Source organism: Vanellus vanellus (genome assembly GCF_965231255.1).
Source record: "Vanellus vanellus genome assembly, chromosome: 2".
Lineage (NCBI taxonomy): Eukaryota > Metazoa > Chordata > Aves > Charadriiformes > Charadriidae > Vanellus > Vanellus vanellus.
Window position 1 is genome coordinate 98,255,574 of NC_138906.1, and position 14,058 is coordinate 98,269,631.

Here is a 14,058-nt window from a genome sequence, read left to right on the forward strand (position 1 = left end):
GGGGTTCCCACGTGTGGCCGTAGAGGAGTTATCATAAGAAGGGAAAGGGTTCCCATATGTGGCCAGAGAGGAGTTATTGTTCTTCTCTTCCTTCCCTCCCACAAGCACAAGAATGGATGTAGCAAGACATGTTGCGGAGTGAAGGGTATGCCTGAATAGTCGGGCTCTTTTGTCAAATACAAAGCAGCTGCAGCTTAGGTATGCTTCAGTTTGCCTTATTTAGGTGGAATTAGCAGAGTTTATGTGTACCCCCTCCCTCAGTCTGTTCCTGGGCTTTAGCAGTTTACGTAACAAAACTTTCACATCGGTTTGGGCTCAGATCCCGTAAGAGTATTCTGGCCAAATTCGAAGGTTACCTGAAGGTCACCAGGCAACTGAAGTAAATAGATAGCCAGGAGTGCGCCGGTGGCAGCGCAATGGACTGGATGCCTTTGCTAATGATAGAATCTGCAATTTTATCTGGCTTGGCTGTTCAGGGAAAAGTGACGGGAATGTTTGAGAGCTACTCACTCGGTATGCCAATATGCATGCACCTTTGTTTTTCTGAGCTAGAGCTCTATCGTCTGGTGACACCCAAAAAATTACAAAATAAAATGAACCAAAACCCAGCTATAAAAACTCACAGCAGCGCTGAACTTTGCACAGTTTAATTAAAATGCCTAATTGGATTAGCAAACAATAATTTGGATTATTGGATTTGCCACACAATAGTTTTCAACTGCATGACGAATCCCAACAAGTACAAATACTCTCTGTTAAGTGGGGCAGCAGTTGGAGTTCTTTTATACTTCCTACGTCTTGGAAACATCTTTCTGAAAACATCATTAAAACAAACAAATGAAAAAGGGGTGCTTGCCTTTAAAAAAAAAAAAAAAAGAAAAGAACTTGACAGAAACTTTGCTGTAAGTCCATGCTTATCAATAACATCTACTGATTTATTATGCCTGACTTGTAGCTCATTTCAGCAGCTTGATTTTTCAGGCTGGACTAAGCATCTCTTCTTTGAAAATGCATGTCCATATATGCCATGTCAGGTATCTAAACTAATCAGCAACATCAAGCATTTAAAATCATTAGTCTTGGTCTGCGATCGTTGCTCTGACTCTGTATGTGCTGCTCTGAACAATCTTGCCTAAAAATCAAAAGATACTGTGCTAATCTTGGGCATACCTGGGAGCCAAGGTGTCTGTAGTAGAACCAGCAAACAAACAGCACGGATTTACCTACATTAGTGGCTGCTGATCTTTCCAGACAATAATCTTTCATATCTGACAAAAGGAAAACTGATTTAGATGTCTGACATTTTGCAAACGTGGTTAAAATTTAAAGAATGGAAACATAGGGAGGAAGTCTGGCACTTGTCAGAATACAAAACTCCAAAGCTAGTCGGATGTCTGATTCCTAAAGAAATGCCTAGGAATTGGAAATGCTGCAGACTGGTTTGCACTGTAGAAGCTTGCTGGAAATGTCACCAAAATATGATTCCCAGTAATTATTTCTAGCCCTGGACAAGTATCATTGTTCCTGACCAGCAGTGTGAAAGTAACATAAAGTGAATATGTGGAATTCTGTCTAAAACAAACAGCTCGACATTGTTTGCTCAGCTAGAGAGGAGTATTGTTTCTGTGAATACCAGCCATAATAGAAGTCTGAGCACAATATTTCAATAATAGCTTAAATAATCCTTGATCAAAGAGCAACGGGGTGGTATTAAGAGCCAGACTGATTAAATTTTCCTCAGAGAAGAATATGGAGTCCCAGGCCTCACCACTGCTCCAGATGAATTAGCTGGAGGGACCGGTCCTTTCTCCTTGCTCCTGGGGGATGCAAGCAGGCAGCGAGGGAGCAGGGCAGGGCCACGGTCCCTGGGCAGGGCTGCAGTGGCACCTACACCTCAGTAGGCGTAGAAGAAGGATGGTGAAAAGTCCCCGCTGAGAGGCACATTGTCCCCACAGCACCTCTGTGACTGTCTGCCTCCCATGCTCTGAGGGACCAGAGACACAGCTTGGGCCTGAATTACCTTTGGCCGTCGTATTTGAAGGACTGGTCCCAGTCCTGCCTCTCGTGGGGATGCCTTTCTCCATCCACTTAGTTGCTCATGGCAGTAAATTCCTTCCTGGCCCAAAAAATCAAAAAAGAAATGGAAGAAAGATGCGGGGATGCACTCTCTGCTGTAAGGTGAAAATTGAAAGGCAGTGTCTGCATGGACTTACACCTGTGAGACACTGTATTTGAATAGATTTATCGGATAGTCGCCCCGCTGCTGAGTAATGCCAGATGCCCAAAGCCTTGCTGGATGACTTCCCAGCGTAGGGAAAATAGTGACATGAAGTCTGAGCGCATGTGAAGAGTCAGGGACAGCAGGCAGGGAAATCCCTTCCATCGCCCTGCAGCTCACTGCAGAGACGCTGCTGGCTTCCCTGCGAGAAACTCTGCCTCAGCCACCTTACACAAGGCACAGCCCAAGGCACAGGAGGGTCTGTGGCTTTGTGGTGGCGGCAAAACAGAGCAGTTCCATCACAAAACTGTTACTCCTGCTCACACGTTAAGGAAAAGGCGTTTGGATGCAATGCTGTTCCCTCGTAATAGCTGCCATTGCAGTACTGAAATTGTTCGGTTTCCTACCTGTGATGTGTATGTACCCGTGGCTTTCCTTATGCCCAGAAACAGGGGATCAGAAAGGACATTCTGCGTTCAGTCCTTGGTATCGAAAACTATCCCACCATCTGGCTTTGTACCTCATTTTAAGGTAGCTCTTGGTAAATCCAAGTTGTTTGCCATCTGCAAAATAAAGGAAAACAAGTGGGCAGTGAATTTAAGTGCTGTGCATCAGTATGCTTAGAAAGAGGGACTGCCAAGCTGAATCCTGCCTGCCCAAGACCCAAGCCCTGCAATGCTTATCTTTAAAGGTGTACAGAATAACAATCTGTAGTGTGTACATACAGATCCGGAGTTATTTGGGCAAGTCTGGCAGCACCACATCAGCCAGCTTAACCAAATAATGTAGTCGTTCTTAGTGCTTTCCCTCATTAAAGCATTTTACAAACCCTGCCTTAATTAAAGCTCACAAGAGTCCTGCAAGTTAGCAAAATGTCATTATCCCAATTTTACAGATGAAAAAATTGCAACAGAGGGGTGAAATGCTGTGCGGTGGATTCTGTGTCTCCGCAGCAGGAGACAGTTTCAGGGGCAGGATTAGCCGTGGGGAGCTCTTTGGTCTGTGCAATCTAGCCAGCCTCTGAAGGCACTGAGCAGGCTCTCAGAGAACTGAACGGGCTCTCAGAGAGATGCTGAAAACACTCCTTCCCCCTCAAGGCTCTTTTGCAGCCTCTGTATGCTGGCTCTAAGGAGGCAAAGGAGACTGATCTAGGTGCTGACATCTGCTGTTATCCCATACTTACCTTCCAGCAATGGGCTGTGCCAGGTCTGTGCCAAGGAGAAGGAGGAAAATCAGCAATGTGACCTTGGCTCGGGCTATCGTGGAGTCTCAGAGTCCTGCCCTGTGAACAAAAAGGGACCACAAACAAGTTAGAGCAGCCTCTGAGGCTGGGCCAAGACACAGCAGGCACTGTACTACCTTTGACCGCTGCTGGAGTTGGGGGCGGCTCAGAACTTAATCCCCAAACCATGATGCCTCGCTGTGCCAAACACGTAATGGTGACCACAAACACATCGAGGATGGCTAGCAAGCTGATGCAATCACTGATCCAAGTGGTGCACCATTTGCAACCCATCTGGAGTGATGCAGGGTGCAAACTTCTACTCTGAGTCACCCAGCAGCCACATCAAGCTGGGTCTCCCACCTTTCAAGCCACCACCCTAGCCAGAAGGCTCGGATGGGTGCAGCTGACACTCCTACACCTTCCATTTTCATGTAAATGTTCAAAAGATTTCATTTTCCCCAATAAGAAAGGAAAACCCCTTTCTACATGTTAAAAAAAAAATCACCACAAAGCAGGATCATCACCCACTACTCAGGTGAACATGAAACAATTGGGTCAAAAGACACCTCAGGTTGTCTCTAGCCTCACCTCCTGCTCAAAGCAGGGTCAGCTCTGAAATCAGACCCGGTTGCTCAGGGTTTTAACCAGTTGTGCCTTGAAAACGTCCAAGGATGGAGATTGCACAACAACCCTGGGCAACCTGCTCCAATGCCTAATTTTCTTCATGGTGATTTGTTTTTCCTTATATCCAGTTGGAACCAGTTGGACTGTTTTCTTAGAGACAAGTATGTCATTTCACCTGGTTGTGGCCACCCCCAGTAATTTGTTCCTTTGTTTGAACCTCTTAAGAATAATGAAAAAAAAAAAGACTGCAGAAACTTTTCAGTATGGATTTTAGCACAGTAGCACACTGTCAAGATCTCGTGCCGCAGGCTCATGATTACATCAGAAATCCGATAAGAACATATCTTTTTTTTTGTGGCAGAATGCAGCAGCTTTTTAAAGACTCAAGTGTTGTTTCATTTCCCCCCTTGTTTTAATGAGACACTGCTTTCAGATCCCTGTAATGAAACACAGATCAGAGGTCTCTAAAGTTCTCAAGTTTACATCACATCTTAATACCCTAAGGCACAGGTATTATGATTGTGATTTACTGCTGAAATTCATCTATTATATTCACGTTGCATCAGTGATATTAGTCACCTGTTACTTTCTGGAAATTCTTTTATAGAAACATAATACTCAAATTTTCTTGTGGAGTTCTCTCTATATTTACTTTCCTGACTTGGGGGCAAGGGGGAAAGAAAAAAAGTGTAGTGCGGGATCTAAATTTCACCTGAACCATCCCTTAGTAATTATATATACACCAAAGCCAGGAACTCAGCGTGCCACGCGAGTGAAGGAGGAGTGTGGGTCTCATTCGTCTTTGACGGTTGTAACAAACTGCACCGTAATCCTGTGTTGCAATAACCCTAGCATCAATCTGGTTGTGTCTGTAATGGCATATGGCAGAACTGTGAAATACTCTGCTGTTTTTACTTTGTCCTGTGTAGAGGAGTCACCGTACCCACCTGCCAGGAGGCAGTGCTGTGGCCTGGTCCCACCATGACGCTGAGCATGCACAAGAGCTGCAGCCACAGCCTCCTGTGGGAGGACTGTAAGGTGTGCCGCTATCCTGCTTAATGCTGATGTTTGGAAAAGCGCTGAAGGAAGACAAAATGACTTATTTAGCCCGTGGCTATTTTTCTTATTCTGGCAAACAAGAGAAACGTGGCACTGGAATCAAGGGACTAGAGTCTATTGCTGGACTCTACCAGAAATCAATGAACTAGAGTGTGAGGAATGGGGTGTAACTGATACGGGGTGGCAAAAGTGAGAACAGGCTGTTCTGACATTGATACCCTCTGGGGGAGTTTAATGAAAGGATACTTCCTGTGGAATGAAGTACAGAGGGATACTGTGCTAAAGCTGGCGTGGTTCAGCCTTCAGACACTGCCGTTTGCTCATGCGTCTTGAGGTCCACGGCCTCCTACACCTCAAACACTGCAAATGAAGGGGTAGCAACCAGTGGCCACACTTACCGGTGAACGCTGAAACCCCAGTGTGAGTCATCCGAGACCTTGCTCTGCTTTCTCCTCCCGTGTGAGTTCCTTGCTGCCGTCACTATCTTTCCCCTCTCTCTCAGCTTTCAACTGATCTGCATCAGCAAGAGGGAAACGCGCAGGGCAGCCAACTCTGCCATGCCTGGAAAGGAGAAATGAAGCAGGGAAGCCTGATCAGACCAATGGACTGATGTCCCTTAGTAGCAAAGGGAGTCAGAGTCCTAAACTGTGGCTCAGTGGTTAACCCAGAGTAGCGGTCATGACTGCCCTTGTTCTGGAGAATGCTGATTTTTATCATTTTCACTGTTCATTTTCCCCCTTTTTTTTTCTGTTTGCACTGTTTCTTCACGTTGGTTAGGGTCAGAGAGACAAAGCCACGAGCTGGCTTTGGCACTGCTTGGACCGTAGGTGCGGCAGCGATGCTGCCCCAGGACCTGGCTGATTGGAGAAGAAGATCTGCTCTGCGCTCCTTCCTGCCGAGGCAAGCCTGGGAGCCGTACCCAGCCAGCGAGCTGAAACTCACGTTTTCTCAGGCAACCTGCGGTGGCTGCAGTGTAGACATATGGTCTGTTTTGCTGGAGGCCAAAAAGTGACAATTATTTATACCTCAGTCTTAAGCATGGGACCCCACTCTTTTATTCCTCACCAAGGTGAGTAAGATGGAATAAGAGGCTCTTACGCTCATCCTCTCTTTCCTCTCCTCCCTCCCTCAAAGAAGGATTTTGGTTGTTTTCTATTATGTTTGTTTTGAACAGTCATGTGGTTTCAGCGTGAAAGTGTCTGACATGAAAAATACCTCTCTCTACTCTGACAGAAGTTGACTAATATCTCAGTAGCTGGAAGTCCTTGCATTTGTAAGCACAACATCGGTGTTGTCTGTTCGAAGTTTTACAGTGAGCCAGACATATGAACGCTAGTATCTCACTGAAAATTAATACAGAAATTCTTACCTGCTTCTGTGTACGATCCCCTTTTGGACAAAATGTCAGGGGGAGCCCCTGCCCTTTTAAAGGCAGGCAGTCACTGTCTTGGAATGATATCCTGGTAAATGGGACAAGCAATCCTATCATCTTGTTATCCTTCTAGAGGGAAGTGAAACTGAATTAAGTACTGAGAAGAAAAAAAATAAAAAACAATAAAGTATTGTGGAGTTTTCCTTAAATTTAGGTGGGAGGATCTTATTTGTGTTAGAAGCTTCAGCCCACTGTCCTTGGCATCTTACTCCAGAGCCCAAAATGCACTCAAAGCACAGGAATAGCTTCACCAAAGCTCCTAAATAGGGCAGGGCAGCTCACCAATTGGGACCCAAAAGTCTGCGACCTTAAGAGACGGGAGCAACTTAGGGGAAATAAGTTGCCGGTGCTCCTGATGATTTGTGTAGCCTCAAAAGAAGAGTTGATACTGATTTTCCTCCCTCCTGCATCCAGAATAGCGAGAAAGCAGCAGCAAACACACTGGTGGCTGTCACCTACAGAGGTGCACAAGGCTTTCCCCAAACAGCTAAAAACCAAATTTTTGCTGTGACAATAACATACATTATGCCCGAGGCCGGGTTTTGACTACTGAATGGGTCCTTGTGCTGTGAGCAGACTCCTTGAAGTCAGTGGCAGTCCACACGGAGTAATGTGTTACGCGCCACGAGTAAATGCATCACAATGAGTTTCAGATAATATTCAAGGGCCCCCATCCAAAAAGCACGTCTCCAGCTGCTAGAAACTGCATCAGGAGAGAAGTTTCCCCTGATTTCAATAGCATCACCGGCAAGGAGAGAATTGCCCACAACCGTAAGTCGGATCAGGGCCTTGAAACATATTTCTCCTGGGGCAAAGGTTGCATATCTGCATTTTGTGAGAATAATTGGATATTCTGCCTGTGCTGAAATCACAATAATAGACCAAATCTCTTGAATCTGGAAGACGGCTCACAAGCCTGCTTTCATGCCCTGCCCTATTTTCATAGGCCAAATACCTGCTGTAGGAAAAGTGAGCAAAAGAGGCAGAAAAACCCCATACCTTCTGCTTTGGGTACTGCTAGAAATGTTCCAGTTGCCAAAGGTTTGTTCCGTGACCAATAATTAAGTGCACTCTCAATCCATAAGATGTATATTGAAAGAAAGCAAGTTATACAGTAGCATGTCTTATTTGTCTCTCCACAAAACTAAAGTAATTTTTTGCAGTAAGCAGATATGGTAGGGTTTGAATCCTACCACTATTTTATTAAAAGTATTATTTGGATTCTACATTTTTTTCATATCTGTGGTGAACTATTTTTAGTTAGAAAAGAATATTTATGTAGGGAAGAGCTTAAAATCCATAGTGCTGGGGCATATAGAATATATTAGGTATTTTTAGTCATTATAGATTCTCTGCCTCAGTCTGAGGAAAGTGTGTGGGGGGAGGCAGTTATCAGCAAAAGTATTTACCACAGAACAACATCTCTAATGCTAATATATTAGTAGTTCCAAACGTGAAATTTGAGAAAGGTGATTTCCTTTTCTTCCCTTTCCCTGTCCCAAAATTGCCACCTATTTTGTACCTGTTCAAAGCTGGAAGGTATCAGCTGCCTTTGATCTTCAACAGGAAAACTTGGAAGCAAATGACAAGATATAAAGGACACCTTTAATAGATAGCTAATGTTTCCCCAAATAGGTGCAGCCTGGAGAAGCAGAGGCCAGCAACGAATGCGTGCTCTAGAAACTCCATCTTCCTGCGGCAGTGCATAATTTGCATTAATTATGTCTATAGCCATTACATCTGGCACTAGCCTGCGCTTCACTAAGCAAACAGGAGATGCCATAGTTTTTATCAAGAGTTTTGCTTTGTCTGTCAGTGAACTGGGTGGGCTTGCTGTCTTTGAGCAGAGTGCCCTTTTATCAGGTGTTCAATAGCCATTTTTTTCAAGGCAGATTTCACAGCAAAGGTTCTCTGTTTAAAATTTTTAGCATTGCACAGAGAGCATTCGGCAACCTGGAAAAGATTATATGTTTGAAGGTATTTAAACGACGTTTGAAATGCTGAGTTGCATTTTGATATGTAAGTTTTGCAAGTTGTGGTCAGTTATACATACCAAAAATAGCTTTTCAAGAATGTTGAGCCAAATGCTTTGCTTTTATACAAGACTACAGACAGAGAGCAAACCGGAAAGAAAAAAAAAAAAATCAGATTTAGTCAGGAAGTTATTGTTTAAAAGTCATTCAAAATTTTTGTATGATTACAATGTGAGCTGCAGAAGAAATCTGGAAGTGATTTTGCTTTGAAACTCTGTTAGCAGTTCTTTGAAAATTTTCCTTCTCCTCATGGCTAACTGCGAAGCCCTGCCAGACAGCTGCCTTGTTATACTGGTGAGCGTCCTGCAACACAGTCTGCACTAGCCTGCCATGCAGAACTCCTTGGGACTTTCTGTCTTGATGCAAAACAAGTGCAACAATCTTTTACCTGCTTCGCTCTACGTTTTATAAAAAACAAAAAAAGAAATATTGTAGGTATGTAAAATGTATTATATAATTATATATACTATCTGTAATATATAATATATTCTACATAAAATATAAAAAAAATATATAGACAATCGAGTCCACTTTCTGCAAAGGGGACCTTCTGAAAGGGGAGACTGTTCTGACACACAGAAACTTCAGGAATCCTCTATTTTTCAGGAATCTATTTTCTAAACATTTGAGGGACTATTTCCACAGTGGTTCTCAGGCTAAAAGTGACTAAAACATAACCGTTTTTACTACTACCTAGAATAGCATAATTATTCCCCATCATTTTCATATACTCATGAATATGCATACACTACTACTTTCTTTGCAAAATGGGAAAAATGTGAGAAAACTAACTTTTGTCTCAGAATATGTTAAATATTTCACTTAAAGGAATCCATGAAGACATTATTATTTCCCCCCTAGATTCTACCAACAACAGGAACTGATTCACTGCACTCTCCTCAGAGAAAATGCACTTGGCATAGCTGCGAAGTGGGTCTGTCTAATAATAATGCATGCATAGATAATGCATACGTGCTGATATACGTACAATAAAGTACCATTGCTTGTAAAAGCTATTGGTGGCATATTCAGCATTTCCCTTGGGCCTAGCTGACCTGGTGCTAAGAATGTCTGCTGGAGGTATCAGGAACTGAAAAAAAAGAGTCCCACTGAGAACAGCAAAACTACCAGCAGCCCCATCTACCAATTAGTCCTCATTGAATAAGTATACTAAAGAGAACTTGACAATCCTACACGCCGTTGTATCAGTGAGCTTCTAAGTAGGTGCAAGCTGACGGTTTGAAGAAGAATATATTCTTATTTCTTCCCATCCGCCAGGTTTCTCCTCGGCTCCCCGCCCCCAGGAGATGTCTGCTAGTGAGGGAGAAACTTGTGCTGTCACTGTGGGAACTGAGAAACACGCTATCGCCAGTCCCGGCAGGAGCTGGTGTTGCCTACCTGACCGGCCTACCAACCAGCGGGGACAGGCAGCGCGTTTGCAGTGCTGCTGCTGACATTGGGACAGGCAGAAGGGTTTTTAAGTAGCACTGTCAGTGCTGACTTCCTCCCTTGGTTGAAAATGAGCCTGCAAAATTTATTAGATGGAGCCATCTGCTTCTCAGCTGTTCTCCTACACTAGCCCTGACAGTGACTGACAGGAGAGAAACAATGAATTTACAGCAGTGGGTGAGAATCAATTGCATTTCTGATTCTTATTCCAGAGCTGCTGGAGCCCTTACGGTGCAACCTGGAGTATCTGGTAACACGTCTCTTTTGAACTTTTAGGGTGTAGAGTAAGTATCCACAGTCACTTTTACTTTGCTCCTTGAAGGAGCCAATGAAGAAGACCCTGCAAAGGAGTGAATTGTTTGCAATCATTATTATTAATCTAGCTAACGAAGGGGGAACTTCAACATTAACAGCCCCGTGGTTTTTTTTTGTTTTTAAAAGGAACCTGTTCAAAGGTCATTTGGGTCTTATTGAGATATAGCCGCTGGTTTCAATAGGTTTTGAATATGGCTATGAGTCTATGTTCTTTGAAGGAGTTTTCATTAACTGATTCCAGTCTGGAACATACATTTTTTGTTACAAATACATAATCTTTATGGCAAAATGACTTTTTGTTGTGAACACTTCTCTTGGCTATGTTTATTCCATTACTAATGAAAACTGAAAATATTGTCGTTTGTTTTTTTTTTTTTCCCTGATATTTACTTGATGCGAAAATCAAGTGCAAAAAATTATAAAGTTTTGTCAAAACAAGAGAAGTCACTTTAATTCAATTGTATTGCAAAAGAAACATATTAGTTATGCTCCTTCCACTCCAGATCTAAAAAAAACCTGTATGTCCAAACCTTGGCTACTTTTCGATCTATACCAGTTGAACTAACGAACAATAATACTTCTGCCTGCAAATGTCAGATGACAAAAATATGAACTCTGTTGAAGTTAACCAGTGATTTAAGGCAGCAGCATAGCTCATTTGTAGCTCTAACAGATAAAAGAAACAGGTGAAAGAAGTTGCTGCCATTTCTAAAACTGGATTCGTGTGTCCTCAGGAGTTAGTTGGTTACCTGCTGCATATGCTGTGTATATTCTCGGTAGGTGTTTATGGAGGAAGCCACTCATGAGCAAAGAGAAGCACCAACAGTACCTCAGCAGAGAGGGGAGCCCGTGGGCTAGCTGCCCTGTGAGGCTCCCGTTGAACGCAGGCGCCTACCCCTGCAGTGCTTGCACGCTCAGTGGCACATGCGAGATCTGCTAAATCGGATCTGCTTCTCTCATTAGCCTGCCCACCCTTGCCAAGGGCCTGTCTTCACCCTGGGCTGGCTGCGCTGCATGGGCTTCCTCTTCTCCTGGCAAGCGGCAACCCACTAGCATCTTGCTGGCTAAGAAACCATGGGTGGCTGGCTGTCCAGGGGTGAAAAGTCCTGAGACAGTGATATCTAACTCTCTCTTAAGCGGGGTACACCCTATTGCATGGCTTGGGGGCTCTATCTGCCTCATGTGTCGCTGGTGCTTCTGGCATGGCCACCTACTCGCAGCCGTGCTCACCACAGGCTGGAAAACAGTAACCATGGGTAGGCCAAAAACTTGGCAGCATCCTGTCTGTGTTGGCCACCACCGCCACTGACGCAAGGGCTGCCCATATGACCAGTGTTAGTCTTCTTGGGGACTTGCTTCACATAATCCCTGTGTGGTCAGCTGCTCTTCTCTATTTTAGGATCCTCTGTGAGTGGCAGCTATGCTCATTCACGTTTAAGAAGGTCCAAGCCCAAGGCAGGGCCAGCACCCAGGTTGACTTGGTGACCTGTGCTGGAGCTGCAGGGTTCCAGAGGAGTCAGCATGCCAACAGGGAGACTTGCAACGTAGCCCAAAGAAAACACTTAGGATGGGGTGTGTCTTAAGCCATGCCCATCTCAGGGCAGAGCACCAGGAACCACTGCTCTCTTAAAAATTTGCAAGTCTTTACACTTTTCTGGAGATGGATGCCTAAAATCCTTCTATTTTCCTCCCTTTGGTGTTTGTGAAGTATTTTAGTGTTAGTAGCCAGCTCATGCAGCCAGGTGTCAAAAGGCTGTTCTCTGCTCAGGACAACTTAGATCAGTGTGTCCCACCTCCCCAGGCTGTAACACATGGAGACAGATGGAACCTGGGTTACTCACACTTCTCCTGGAGAAGCTGCACCTCTTTTCATGGCATTGATAAAAACCAAGTGGAAGAGAGAAAGAGATCATGGGTGACCCAGGGACAATGTGGTCACAGCATTCCTCTGGGGAGAAGGGACAGGCTGTGCTCCAAGCCCTTACCCTGGAGCACATCTCAGATCCCACCTCCCCGTGCACAAGCTTACCAGCTGTAACTGTGGCTTTACAGAGGCAAGTTCATTCTTGTGCTCTTTCCTGTCCTCAATAAACATTTATTTATCCCATGCAAAGGGGAACAGCATAAATAAGGGACTGTGCCTTCCTGGAGAAAGGCAGTCGCGTACACCCAGCCGCTGCGACACATTCCTGGGCAGGAGTTTGAAGCTGCCCTCAAATTGGGCTCTGCTGGTGGGGCAGGCAGAAGACGACCTGGCCTGCAGCTCCCCGGGGGAGTGAGGTTTGAGATAAGACACTGGCCCCTGCACTGCTGAGCATTGTCAAGGCAGGAGCACGTCAGGGCATGCTGAGAAAACAGAACGTGAAGACCCTGAAAAATACGAGTTTGGGAAATAATGGCATATTCAAAATGAAGTTGCTATGTCAATTTTGGGGGAAAAGAAAGCTACAGAAACAGTTTGTGAGTAGTTTGTGTACCAGGAATTACAAAGTAAATACAGTGAAACCAAGGAGTATTTGCACATTGTTAGATTAGGTCACCAGAGAAAGTGAGAAAGAAACATAATGTTGTATGGAGCAATGCGTCTGAGTGATTATATTCGTAAGCCTACAAGACACAAATGAATGATTTATAAAAGAATTGGGGGAGCGAATATCATGTTATCTGTTGGAATTGCTGCAAGGTCATGAAAGCAATTCTCAGAAATACCCACAACTCACCAAGAAATATTGCCTGTGTCTCATCCCATCCGTAGCAGAAGAAAGTTGGCACATGCAGAGCTTCTTGTTGAAAGCATTGAGCGCATCCTCCTCCTTCTTCTGCCGAGCACGATGGCATAGCAAAGTGCTTTTAGCTTTCACTGAAATCAAGAGCTGAGATCATTTAACATGTACCTGAACTGGTTTGCATCTTGCAAAATTAGGTAACACAGGCTTTTTTATTTTTTTTTTTTAACCCATGCTATGCAGGGTACCCACTACTTTTGCATGAGAGCAAGTGCTAGAAAGCAGAGGCTGACGTATTTTCTGGTATACTGTGGAGCAGTTGAGCCTTAGCTCCAGCAATCTGTGTTTTCTTTTTGTAACAGCACCTCTCCCTGTGGTATCTTAGCACTTGCTAAGAGGTAATCTCGGAGAGTTAATACATGTCCACTGCTCTGAGTTGCCTCGATTGGATTTGTCCTTTAATTCCATGTTCTGGTGGGATTGCTTATATAACGGATTTTTTTTCTTCGTTAAACTAAGGTTATAATTCCATGCTATGTAGAATTAGGCAAACATTTCATATAACAAAACTACAGCCTGTGGGTGTGATGGGCTTTGGGCCAGCATCTCTGAACAGACAAATGTTTTTGTCATTTTAAGGAGTTAGAAAATCAGACAGTTCGCACAGACATGAGAAATAGTAAATGTGTTTCATTAAAAATTATTTTCTCAAGATGGTTTCAACAAAAATATTGAATATTGGAAATGTCATTACACCTTTTTTGAACATAGCAAATTTAGGCCAGGAAGCCTGTTTTAAAGAAGTAAGGAGGAGGAATAGAAATAAAAGTGGGTAAAAAGCTCCCCCCAAATCGCAAATGTGTATTTATTTATTAGACAAACCATCAGCTTAACAGACATGTTGAGGGAGAGGATGATTTCCTAGAAAGAGAAAAATTATTTTCTGTTCAGAAGAAGGACTTCACATCACAGTTTTG